General features: G+C 40.6%; 1 long non-coding RNA gene across 1 annotated transcript; it reads left to right on the top strand.

The window, feature by feature from the left end:
- The first annotated feature begins 1,655 nt into the window (after nucleotides 1–1,655).
- LOC137999560 (uncharacterized) lies at nucleotides 1,656–5,602 on the top strand. The gene is made up of 2 exons (XR_011122975.1): nucleotides 1,656–1,808; nucleotides 4,045–5,602. It is a non-coding gene; the product is annotated as an uncharacterized lncRNA (long non-coding RNA).
- Nucleotides 5,603–13,167: the final 7,565 nt, after the last annotated feature.

The following is a 13,167-nucleotide window of genomic DNA, read 5'->3' as shown; positions in this document are numbered from 1 at the left end:
GAGTTAAGGCTTTTGGCGTTTATCACAACTAAAAGTAGTAAATATTCAGTACAAGTCACTTCGAAAACTGTTTTCTCATCAATGTCACGTGTTTAAATAAAGTTTTCAGTTTTTTTCAGTTTCAAAGCTATATTTGCATAAACGTTCTCAAAATGGCATGGCTTTCCAATGATCAAAACAATCTTATAATAATTACATCTTTTACAGTATCATTCTCGTTGCTGCTGTTATGTCTATCGACGTCAAAACGATGTCTTCTTAGACGGACGTATACAAAATATGGACCCTAGGTCCGTGGACCACCCCTATGGACCCGGTCCATATGCATGAACTACCCCTGTGGACCACCCATTATTTTGTAAAGTTACAAGCAGAAAGATCTTTAGACGAAAGAGAAAGTGATTGTCGCACTTATCTGGACAATTTAAGCGCCTCCACTCATGTTCAATACACACAAACGGATACGATTCGTCAAACCGATGGTGGTCCCTTAGTACCACTGATAGGATTGTTACCAATAGAAAATGATGTCATTCCAATGGTTTTGTTGGTGCAAAACAAGTTCACTTTTACACCAAGTAGAAACGCGCTAATAATCATTACGAAGATTCCTCGTTCTATAAGCCAAGTATACAAAACACGTTCGCTTTCACCAAAAGAACCATTGGAATAACACCAATGGACTCTATTTGTGAGTATTGGACAACCTTGATTTAAGCACGAGCCCATGACTAGGAGCGAACAACTTCCATAGTAAGCCAAGTTCAAGGCAGTTTTGTGGACCAATCTATTTTTAGGCTACCTTTTCCCCAAGAAACAAAGACAGTTCTCGTTCGGTGACTCTATGACGTCAATAAATCGTGGTCTGTGAAAACGTCGCTTCTAGGTATGGGCTACTGTTTTAAACATTTGTCTATGATAGACACCTATACTACCTAATATGTAGTTGACCACTTCCCTAGTGGCTTTTCAGGGTGAATGAACAACACTTTGTGGGGAAATTTGCCAGACTGTTTTTTCACACATACCTACAGAGCGGAGGGGTTGGCGCAGTGGTAAGATCTCTGCCTTCCAACCCTAAGGTCCCGGGTTCCATTCCCGGTTCTGCCGAGAGTGGAATATTTGGCGACCTTCTTTCCCGCTGAAGTTCACTCAGCTTTCCATCCTTTCCGAGGTCGGTAAAATGAGTACCAACATGCATGGACTGCTTAGAAGCGGCTGCAATTGGCGCCTGTATATGCTTCCAGTCCGCTTTGAGACGTTTGTGATAAAGACGCTATATAAATGCACCACTTTACTTTCACTTTTACATGCTACATGGTACATGCTCGCTCGCGTGATATGTACACGCAATCCTCGTCTACGCACGAAGATCTTCTCGCTCAACCTGACGCGTTTAATTAAGAAAAATACCGATGACAAAATATTTCTTCGGCCGTTACAGGAACTTACGTTTTATCGTCCTTATCTGAGAAGACTAGAGAGTCTAACCATTTGCAGATGTCATTATTACTAAGGCAGCATTTTCTCTTCAGTTATATTTAAATTAAAGTCCCTATGTGTTTCGGAGGTCAGTTCTGGTTGTCCTCCAAACGCTACCCATTCCAGTGGAGACTTCCGTGCTTGCGTGCATGTATGCATGATTAATACCGATTAGCAGGTCAACGTGTCCTTTGCCGCACCTAAATCTTGAGTTCGGCAGACCAAGAAGCTCCCGTAGGTGTGACGTTTTTATTGTTGGGATCTCGTCGCTGATACTGTGCATCCCGATGGCCTTGACGGTAAAACGCTTGTTGTTATCAATGCAGGTTAGCTGAACTTTATACTCTTTTGTTTTCATCGTTTCTTCTTCGCCGCCCACTTTGGCAATTGTTACAGACACATCCTTTCCTTTTAATCCGAGAGTTTCTGTGGTCTCCTGACGGATTAAGATTATTTGTGCACCCGAGTCTAAGAGCATGTTGCCGCATTTAAACAGGCCCATTGCTGCTGTTGCCGATATTTGCGGAGAGGACAGGGAGTATAGCTTCCTTTGTACTTCCTGTTATGAAGTAAAATCCGGGATCTCTGTAAATTTCGTAGTCAGCATTTCGGATATTTGACCAAAATCCGGGACCAGTTTCTTTAAATAGAAGAATATTCCAGTTGTTGTCCATATCAATTATGCTGGTATTGTCCCTGACTGTATTCAAGTAGAATTCCTTAGTTTTAACAAGGGTGGAATTGCTTGAGTGCTTGAGTGCTTGAGTGCTTGAGTGAGGCTCCAGCGCTTGGCTAAGTAGCCTGACTTCTGGCTGTTATACACAATTGTGGTCTGTCCCCAACTCTTTTCGAATAACAAGTCATCCAGCTCATTAACCCATGCAGTGTAGCGGGCCTTTTTTCCCTATCCAAATCTCTGGCCCAGACCTTCCTGTTGTCAGTTAAAGCACATCTTCTGCTCTATGAGTGACAGCAATGATGTGGCTGTTGTCCGTATCGCTGGGAAGTCCGACTTCTTTCAGAGTATTGTAACATCGTTTGACAAGGCCTTGTACCAGGTCACAGATCTAGAATAGCGCGTCTTCCCCTTTCTGTAAGGCTTTAAATTGGACTGCATCCTGTGTTACAGTGTCTGATATGAATCGCGGGTCGCCATAAATGAAATCTAGATACTCCCACGCGGCATCCTAATCGTTAACGATTCCTTTAATCAGGACTAGCGGTTTATCTCGTAAGCAGGTTCGCAGGAGCGTTACTGCATCTCTCTTCGCGTACTTTGCTTCTATTGCGAACTTCAAATCGGAACGAAAGATCGCATAATCTCTTACGTTTCCTGTAAAAACACTTAGCTTCGATTTTTCTACTTTGGACGTACAGGTGCCAGTTACTTTGTGACAGTTGTTCTGTAGTAGCGATCGGTGTCAGTGTAGCGTTTTTTACGCTGTTCATTGCGTGATTTTGCATGTCACCAGCTGTATGGACGCTGTCAATTACTTCTACTGAAGAGGCGCTTTGTTTGGCACTAATTTTCAGAAGGGGCGTGGTCAATGGATTGAATAAGTGTCATTCCAGAGCTGTGAGACTCCTTGCTTGGTGTTACCAGGCAGCATATTTGAAATTCCTTCGCCTCATGTGCTCCATTGTTTAAGGACGGTGCCTACTAATTAACGATATTTTTGCCCCGGTGTGCGATCATGCAGGAAATGTAGATCTTAACAAGTATTATTGAAATCCAATAAGAAAATTGGGGTAACCACGCATTTTTCAAAGATAACTCATGAATAATATTTGTAAAAAGCTTTAAAATACGAAGCAATGTATTTCGTTCTTTCTCAAATTGAAGCTTAATGATCTCTCAAAAATGCATGGTTACCCCCAATTTTCTTTTTGGATACCAATAGTACTTACTAAGAACTACTTTCTCCGGATAGTTTTAAACCGCGCAAAAATATCCCTGTATTAGGAAGCATCACCGACAGGAAATCGAAGTATCTGGAGATGCGCAGAACGTATGCGCAATAACAATAGAGGGCACCGTCCTTAAAACGCTTTCTTTGCCTTTACTCAAATCACCAATCTCTTTTAAGTTATTTGAACCAGACTGATTATAAAAATATCTGCGGTACGCAGTTTAGCAGATATTTGTTTTCTGCACGTTTCGTTAAGAATCTGTTCGTGCATTCCTGCACAATTCATGTCCCCAATGAATTGATAGTACTCGTATTTGCATACGAGCTATTTGATATAAATAGGGTGTGCATTGTAGTGGTTCTTCCTTCGGGTCGAACGCTAGGAACGACAACTTCACTTAATTTTTTATCTTTGTTCATCTTTTATTTTCTGCTGCTGATTTGCTTTCTTGTCATTTATAGTTTAAAAGTGTTCAATTTTCACCAGCGTTCAATTTTCACATTAGCGCTCTGATGAAGGGCTAACGCTCGAAAAGTCAGCTTTTCAATCCTTGTATAGTTAGTCATAGCCTGAAAGGTTTATTTTACGATCTCTAGGGCTGCAACGGATAGTGGCAATATCTTGACGGCTTCTTATCGATTTTGTTTTTAGTGTGGAGAATATGGCCACCTCAGCGTGAGCTGCAAGTCTAGGGATAGCGCCCAGGCCTCCTCTAGCTCAACGGCTAATTGACTAGATGACGGCGATCATAAAGTTGAGTATGCATGCTTTAGAGTTTTTCGACATGTACACAGTCGCCTGCTTAAGGAAAGTGGGTGAGGGTAGCGATGGCAGTGTTAAAGGTCGTTTGAAGTCTCATTACGAGTTTTGGGAGTCTGTGTTAGATGCCTCGCAATTTGCGACCAGCATGATTAGGGAGGGTTATAGGCTACCTTTTAGTGAGTATCCAACTCCTTGCTTTCTCAAGAATAATAGATCTGCTTTTAAGCACCCCGAGTTTGTTGTCAAAGCTATTGAAGAGCTTCTTTGCAATAACTGTATTATTGAGCACGAATCTCCTCCTATTGTGTCAATCCTCTAACCGTGGCGGAGGGTAAGAAGCTCCGTCTCGTTATCGACCTACACCATGTAAACGCATTTGTTTCTAAAGTAAAATTTAAGTACGAAGATCTTAGATCTCTATCCCAAGTTCTAGAAGAGAATCATCAGCAAACTTAATAGTGAAGTGCGTCCGCCATCTCGAATCCTGTCGTGGCACTGGGACACTGATCATTCCTGAATGGCCATCAGCTTTCTTCTGGCCGTTTCTGCACGCCGATTCCAGTTCCTTCAAGCCCTTCGTGAAAGAGGTTGTGCCGCTACCAAGGATAAAAGATCTCTTGTTGAAAGGCCCAGGGCAAGCGATCCTGTACAAGAGGAGGCAGTCTGTTTTTGTTGGCTGCCCAGCGTTTAGAATTTTAGCATTACGGCTCGAGTTTATCTGAATCGTTTGTTGTTGCTATGGCACGTTTGCGCGTTTTGTCGTTACTAATTACTTATGCAAAAGCCATTTAAGCTATGTAAGCCATTTAGGCTATGTAAGCCATTTAGGCTATGTAAGCCAATTAGGCTACGTAAGCCATTTAGGCAATGTAAGTCATTTGGGCTGTAAGCCTTTTAGGCAACGTTAGCCGTTTAGGCGATGTTAATAACTTGGTTTCCCCTTTCGTGGCTCTCTCGCAAATTACGCGCGTGTGTCCGTAATTTTAGCCACCTTCGGCCTCCTTATGTATGTGCATTGTAATAGCCCGCGCAGTTGAGGGCGGTGCGGATCCATTTACTCACGTGAGGTGTGTTCTTCTTTCAGTACTTTACAGATATATTCAGTAAAGGAATCTGGTCCGACGCCAGGGAGTTGGAGGATCCTGAAATGGTTGTTCTAGTCAAAGAGCTGAAAAATCTTCAGATGATCTTCTCAAAGTGTCCAAGTCGTTGAACTTATGAAGAGCATTGTGAACAGTCCTGTCAGGGGACGAGGAGTAGTCTCGGCCTGACCCAGATTTCCTACATTTCCTCCATGAGGTTTTACAGTTAGGTTTTTTCTGGCCTCCCTGACTCTCCTCCAAAAATTGGAAATTCTATCATTTTTGCTCAGTATTGTGTAAAGCATTCATTTGTAAGCATTAAACACGGTATGTTGTCGTTTACCGACCCATAACCAATAACTCAAGATCTTGCCTCGTCATGTTATTCCTCTTGGTTATGGGTTCAATAATTCTGTAGATAAGGGCAGAATTATACTTTCAATAAACATTTTAGCATCGACTTCTAGCCTCATAAATATTTCCTGGAAATCGGCAAGTCACTCTTCTTTGCGTAAGCGTCATCATCATCATCAATGAGTTTGGCGTAATCTTCGTGTCTTGAGATTAAAGCTTCGTACCCTTCCTGGAGTACGTAAGGGAATTACCTTAAAATGTTTGTTTCGTTGAAGTAGATTTGAAGTCTAAAGTAGATTGTACGTCGTGTAAGTTGAATAAAAAGGGAAATGTCAGTTTGAGGGATGGAAATAAGTGACGACCGTACCATGAAGTTCAGCGTGTTGAAATTCATGGGGCACGTGACACACGTCGCAAAAGGCTGCGCATGCGCATTCGCTCAATAAATTAGAGACCGACAGCTGCTGGCTATTTTACCAAATTTCTCGCAAACGCCTCATTATATTTTGCAGAAATTTGGAATTAAAATATTTCCGACTACTGATGGATCGTCAATCAAAAAAAACTCAGAAATTCAACCGAAAAAATTTGGGAAAACTAAAAAACGTCTAACGGCGAATTATGAAAACTCAGCTGTTGAAAAGCTATGATAACAGCTGTTTCAATTATTTTAAGTAAGTAAATGCTTTGAAAAAACTAATGAGTGAATTTTGCATAAATGAGGAATAAGCATCCTTTAGTAAACTAAATCGTAGATACTTTTCGTCTTTGGCCAAAGAAGCTTGATTAGAAAAAACATTTCAAAAAATATTTTTAAAAATGTTAGCTAACGTTTACTTCTGAAGATGTATGTTGCTTCGCTCGGGCCCAGATGATTCTACTCGGGCCACAAATTAACTATATGCCCTCCAAAAGTCATGTGATTGTCCTATTGATGTTGTCCTTGTTCGCCGAATCCGACGCCATATTTATCTATAAGCCCGCTGGAAAAAAAAAACACAAACCAGTAACTGCTGACGGCAAAACTCTTGTTCAAACTCTCGAGAGCGGCCAAACGAGACAAAACTCTCGTCAACTCTCGTGAAAATTTTGAGCAGATTCAAATTCGATGAGAGCTCTCGAGAGTCGATGAGAGTTCCTGGCCAAACGAGAGTTTCAACTCTCGTCAACTCTCATCAACTCTCTCTCTCGTTTGGCCAGGGCTTCAAAAGGAGCTCCGTTTGGCTCTTGATTGGCCTTGATTATCTTACAAAGAGCATCTCTACTGGTCGGGGAAAACAATTTGGTGTCTAGCTATAGCGATTACCACTGCACATATTAGGGAGTTTAAGCAAAGACGACAGCTACGGCTACGAAAACGGCTGTCCAAAATATAACTTAGCGCTATCGCAAGTCATTTCGCTATTATTTCGTCTTGTTCATCTTCTACAATACAGGCGAACTAGAACTGTAACTGGATGGGTACGAACGGTTTTAACGTCAAAACAGAAAATAACTGTTTCCTGGTTATATGCTCACGTTGTCGTCAAAACTTAAAATTTGGTGATTTCAAAATGATGTTGTTGTTTTGTGGAGTACGGCAGAGAAATGCAAGAAATTCGTGCTGCACGTGCAAAACGATTATTTTTTGTTTGCTAACCAATCATTTTCTTGCTTTGTGGCGTTACCGTAGCCGTAGCCGTCGTCTTTCCTTAAACTCTCTGTGAAGTCGCACAGTCCGCAGAAACCGTTATACCCGTCCGTTCCTTTGTTTTATGAGCCACACTCTCGGGTCAAATGGCCATCTGTCAAAATATTACAAATTCTTGATTGTCAAGGAGGGGATACATCGAGTGTTGACTGGTTTCCTGCACTTAAAAACGCACCCTCAGGGCGCTTTCCATTTCAACGGAATTTTCGAAAATGTCGCGTGGAAATTCACAACAACAAGATCTTTTCCGGGAGAGATTCTAAATTTAGAACAAGTCCTAAATTTTGAAAGTATCTTTTCAGGAATTTCCACCCGAATTCTTGTCTTAATAGATGGGCTCGGTGCTTTCACACCACACCTTCGGATTAAGATGAAGGACTCACCTTTGGAGAATTCTCGAAATATTGAAAATTGCGACATCCGGTACAGAAAACGATTTCCATTCTATCTCAAACGTTGTATTTACAACCAATAACCAAAAATTAAGGAAATATTTTTGTTTCGGTCTCGACATTTTTCGGATGTTGAATTTCCGTGACCATATACGCGATGCAATATTTTTAACACTTCCGTAGAATAATCAGTACTCAGGAAAAGCGTATTCCATAGGGTAAGAACAGCAACACATGTTTCGGGCGATTTGACAGCTCTCTTGGCTTGCTATGCACAGCGATAACAATCCCTTACAAAGCAATAGAATTTGCTACTATAAAAAAATAATTGTTAGCTTGAGCGAGTTGCCTCACTACCAGTTTTTTGTAACAAAATTCTCTCCAAAAAAAACTGGAAGTACCATTTCCATCACTGGCTCAAAAACATCGCGTGTTTAAAACCGTACCGCACGTGCCGCACGAATGTTTACATTTCATGACGTCACAAAGAAGAAACAGCTAAAAATAACCTTGTCCGCTTGCCTTACTTTTAGCGCTGTTTAGTGAATCGCAGAAATGGGTGGATGTTAATTTGTCTCATCCCTCAGGTTATCATTTTTTCTGATTGATTAATTCATGAAGTAAAATATTTTCAAGATTATGTGGCAGTGTGGTAGAGTGGCTTTAAGTAGCCAGACTTGCATGCAGAAGCTGTCGTTGTCTTGCTTTGTCTCTGGGTAAAATAATATACAGAAGAAGGTTAGGCTGTTTGCCTATCTTCATTAAGCTGTTCCGGTTTCAATTCTAGCTCTGACCGGATTTGTCTTTGGTGATTCCGAATTTCAACCACTAATAGAAATCTCTTTGCCTCCTCTTATGGCCGGGATTTCTAAACACACATGGCGTTACGAGCTTACTACAGTGAACAAAAAGAAGCCTTTATTTTTGTCATGACACTGGACGAATAACTTCCTGTGAACAGCTAATACGTGCCCTTCTTTCTGTATCTATGCCATTTCTTAGGTCATGAAAACAGTGTCTTTGTCATCAAGAACAAAGAACAGCTGTGGCATGGTGCAACCTTTAACATTAGATGTTTTCTGACATTTGTTTGTTTTCGTAAGTCCTTATCAATGATGCTCTGGATTGAACCGGTAGGGAATACGCACCGTAAAAATACCAAACCTTCCTAGAAAATGGATAGCATACATTTTCATCCAGTTTACTTGAAAAAGGTCTTTTGAAAGAAAGCACTTTGTAGGAATCTTTAATACACTGAACCGGCTGAAGGCCTTGGCAACGCATTATTTGACAGTCCTAAAAGCACTCAACCGGTTAAGATGTCTTGATCCGTGACAGAATTTGGGTATCTGTAAAAAAAGCAGTAAGCCGATACATTTTTACGATCTACTTTTAAGAGAAAAGAATTCTCGTTAAATCTTACGTTAAATAAATAAAAACGTTGAAAAGCGAAGTGGATAAAAACGAACAAAGTAACTAACAGCAGATTTTCATTTTAAAGGAAAAGCCTAGAAGATAACACTGAATCGCTGCGCATGCAAAAATTCGCCTTTCTGCTGCGACGTTTTCAAATACCTACGTTGCACGTCAGACGTGTAGCTGTAACGTTAAGCTCCGTGCAAACGAAGGTAACGATGCTGGCCAACAACTTCTGTACACCCTGTTGCATATTGTTGCGTATTGTTGAGAATTGTTGTACGAAGTTTGAAAACTGGTCAAACTTTTAGGTCCGTGCCGCGCCGTGAACGGACGCACCATTGAATGAAATGGATGTATATATATTTGAACTGCGGAGGGAAGCATGGAGGGAAGCAATCCTCGCAGTTAACTGGACAATTTGAGCAATTTTCTGTTATAGTCTTCTCCCAGCTGTGCGTCTTCGGTCATACCTCAGTTGGTAGCGGAGCATTGCACCGGTATCGTTGCATCGGTATCGATATTGGTATAATCAGAGACAATTGCTTGAATTATGCAGTTAAGTGCGAGGGCCGCTTCACTCTATGGACGCAACATTGTTGGCCAACAATACCCACAACATTCGCACGGGGCTTTACAAAAGTCCTCAAACTTGGAGTTAACCTTGTATACATTTACAGAAGTCTTAATTTTATTACACTAGAAACTTTGTAACATATACATTCTCGTTCGTCCTTTTTTTTCTAGGTAGCCCAATTCTTACTTCTCTGTTATCGATTGGGGTAACCGCTTTCTTGTCCACCCTCCCGCCTCCCCTCCCTTATCACATCTGTTGTACTCGCTCAAGGTTACTGCCGTTGTGTCAGTAGCTGTGTTTGACAATGATACGACATAAAAACTCAAAATTGGAAACAGATGAACTCTTCTGCTTAAGCGCCTTACTCAAGGGTCCTCCTTCAATCGTTTTTTTTTTTTTTTCACATTCTCACGTACAAAAACGTAATTTAATCTTTGTTATGGTTACTATTTAGTGTTGCCTTCCTTGACCGATTTTATCGCTCATATTTAGTTAAAATGATAAAAACGCGTGAGTTAAGGCTTTTGGCGTTTATCACAACTAAAAGTAGTAAATATTCAGTACAAGTCACTTCGAAAACTGTTTTCTCATCAATGTCACGTGTTTAAATAAAGTTTTCAGTTTTTTTCAGTTTCAAAGATATATTTGCATAAACGTTCTCAAAATGGCATGGCTTTCCAATGATCAAAACAATCTTATAATAATTACATCTTTTACAGTATCATTCTCGTTGCTGCTGTTATGTCTATCGACGTCAAAACGATGTCTTCTTAGACGGACGTATACAAAATATGGACCCTAGGTCCGTGGACCACCCCTATGGAGCCGGTCCATGAACTACCCCTGTGGACCACCCATTATTTTGTAAAGTTACAAGCAGAAAGATCTTTAGACGAAAGAGAAAGTGATTGTCGCACTTATCTGGACAATTTAAGCGCCTCCACTCATGTCCAATACACACAGACGGATACGATTCGTCAAACCGATGGTGGTCCCTTAGTACCACTGATAGGATTGTTACCAATAGAAAATGATGTCATTCCAATGGTTTTGTTGGTGCAAAACAAGTTCACTTTTACACCAAGTAGAAACGCGCTAATAATCATTACGAAGATTCCTCGTTCTATAAGCCAAGTATACAAAACACGTTCGCTTTCACCAAAAGAACCATTGGAATAACACCAATGGAGTCTATTTGTGAGTATTGGACAACCTTGATTTAAGCACGAGCCCATGACTAGGAGCGAACAACTTCCATAGTAAGCCAAGTTCAAGGCAGTTTTGTGGACCAATCTATTTTTAGGCTACCTTTTCCGCAAGAAACAAAGACAGTTCTCGTTCGGTGACTCTATGACGTCAATAAATCGTGGTCTGTGAAAACGTCGCTTCTAGGTATGGGCTACTGTCCAAAATATAACTTAGCACTATCGCAAGTCATTTCGCGATTATTTCGTCTTGTTCACCTTCTACAATACAGGCGAACTAGAACTGTAACTGGATGGGTATTTTTCCTTTGCTAACCAATCATATTCTTGCTTTGTGGCCTTACCGTAGCCGTAGCCGTCGTCTTTGCTTAAACTCCCTATTAAGTCGCACAGTCCGCAGAAACCGTTATACCCGTTCCTTTGCTTTATGAGCCACACTCTCAGGTCAAATGGCCATCTGTCAAAATATTACAAATTCTTGATTGTCAAGGAGGGGATACATCGAGTATTGACTGGTTTTCCTGCACTTAAAAACGCACCCTCAGGGCGCTTTCCATTTCAACGGAATTTTCGAAAATGTCGCGTGGAAATTCACAACAACAAGATCTTTTCCGGGAGAGATTCTAAATTTAGAACAAGTCCTAAATTTTGAAAGTATCTTTTCAGGAATTTCCACCCGAATTCTTGTCTTAATAGATGGGCTCGGTGCTTTCACACCACACCTTCGGTTTAAGATGAAGGATTCACCTTTGGAGAATTCTCGAAATATTGAAAATTGCGACATCCGGTACAGAAAACGATTTCCATTCTATCTCAAACGTTGTATTTACAACCAATAACCAAAAATTAAGGAAATATTTTTGTTTCGGTCTCGGCATTTTTCGGATGTTGAATTTGCGTGACCATATACGCGTTGTAATATTTTTAACACTTCCGTAGAATAATCAGTACTCAGGAAAAGCGTATTCCATAGGGTAAGAACAGCAACACATGTTTCGGGCGATTTGACAGCTCTCTTGGCTTGCTATGCACAGCGATAACAATCCCTTACAAAGCAATAGAATTTGCTACTATAAAAAAATAATTGTTAGCTTGAGCGAGTTGCCTCACTACCAGTTTTTTGAAACAAAATTCTCCCCAAAAAGAACTGGTAGTACCATTTCCGTCACTGGCTCAAAAACTTCGCGTGTTTAAAACCGTGCTGCACGTGCCGCACGAATATTTACATTTCATGACGTCACAGAGAAGAAACAGCTTAAAATAACCTTGTCCGCTTGCCTAACTTTCAGCGCTGTTTAGTAAATCGCAGAAATGGGTGGATGTTAATTTGTCTCATCCCTCAGGTTATCATTTTTTCTGATTGATTAATTCATGAAGTAAAGTATTTTCAAGATAATTTTTGGCAGTGTGGTATAGTGGCTTTAGTCATCAGACTTGCATGCAGAAGCTGTCGCTGTCTCGCTTTGTCTCTGGGTAAAATAATATACAGAAGAAGGTTAGGCTGATTGCCTATCTTCATTAAGCTGTTCCGGTTTCAAATCTACTTAGCTCTGACCGGATTTGTCTTTGGTGATTCCGAATTTCAACCACTAATAGAAATCTCTTTGCCTCCTCTTATGGCCGGGATTTCTAAACACACATGGCGTTACGAGCTTACTACAGTGAACAAAAAGAAGCCTTTATTTTTGTCATGACACTGGACGAATAACTTCCTGTGAACAGCTAATACCTGCCCTTCTTTCTGTATCTATGCCATTTCTTAGGTCATGAAAACAGTGTATTTGTCATCAAGAACAAAGAACAGCTGTGGCACGGTGCAACCTTTAACATTAGATGTTTTCTGACATTTGTTTGTTTTCGTAAGTCCTTATCAATGATGCTCTGGATTGAACCGGTAGGGAATACGCACCGTAAAAATACCAAACCTTCCTAGAAAATGGATAGCATACATTTTCATCCAGTTTACTTGAAAAAGGTCTTTTGAAAGAAAGCACTTTGTAGGAATCTTTAATACAAACCGGCTGAAGGCCTTGGCAACGCATTATTTGACAGTCCTAAAAGCACTCAACCGGTTAAGATGTCTTGATCCGTGACAGAATTTGGGTATCTGTAAAAAAAGCAGTAAGCGGATACATTTCTACGATCTACTTTTCAGAGAAAAGAATTCTCGTTAAATCTTACGTTAAATAAATAAAAACGTTGAAAAGCGAAGTGGATAAAAACGAACAAAGTAACTAACAGCAGATTTTCATTTTAAAGGAAAAGCCTAGAAGATAACACTGAATCGCTGAGCATG

This window comes from Montipora foliosa, chromosome 4, assembly GCF_036669935.1.
Source record: "Montipora foliosa isolate CH-2021 chromosome 4, ASM3666993v2, whole genome shotgun sequence".
In the NCBI taxonomy this organism is placed as follows: Eukaryota; Metazoa; Cnidaria; class Anthozoa; order Scleractinia; family Acroporidae; genus Montipora; species Montipora foliosa.
Note: the sequence above shows the minus strand (reverse complement) of the source record. Positions and strands in the feature narration are given on the sequence as shown.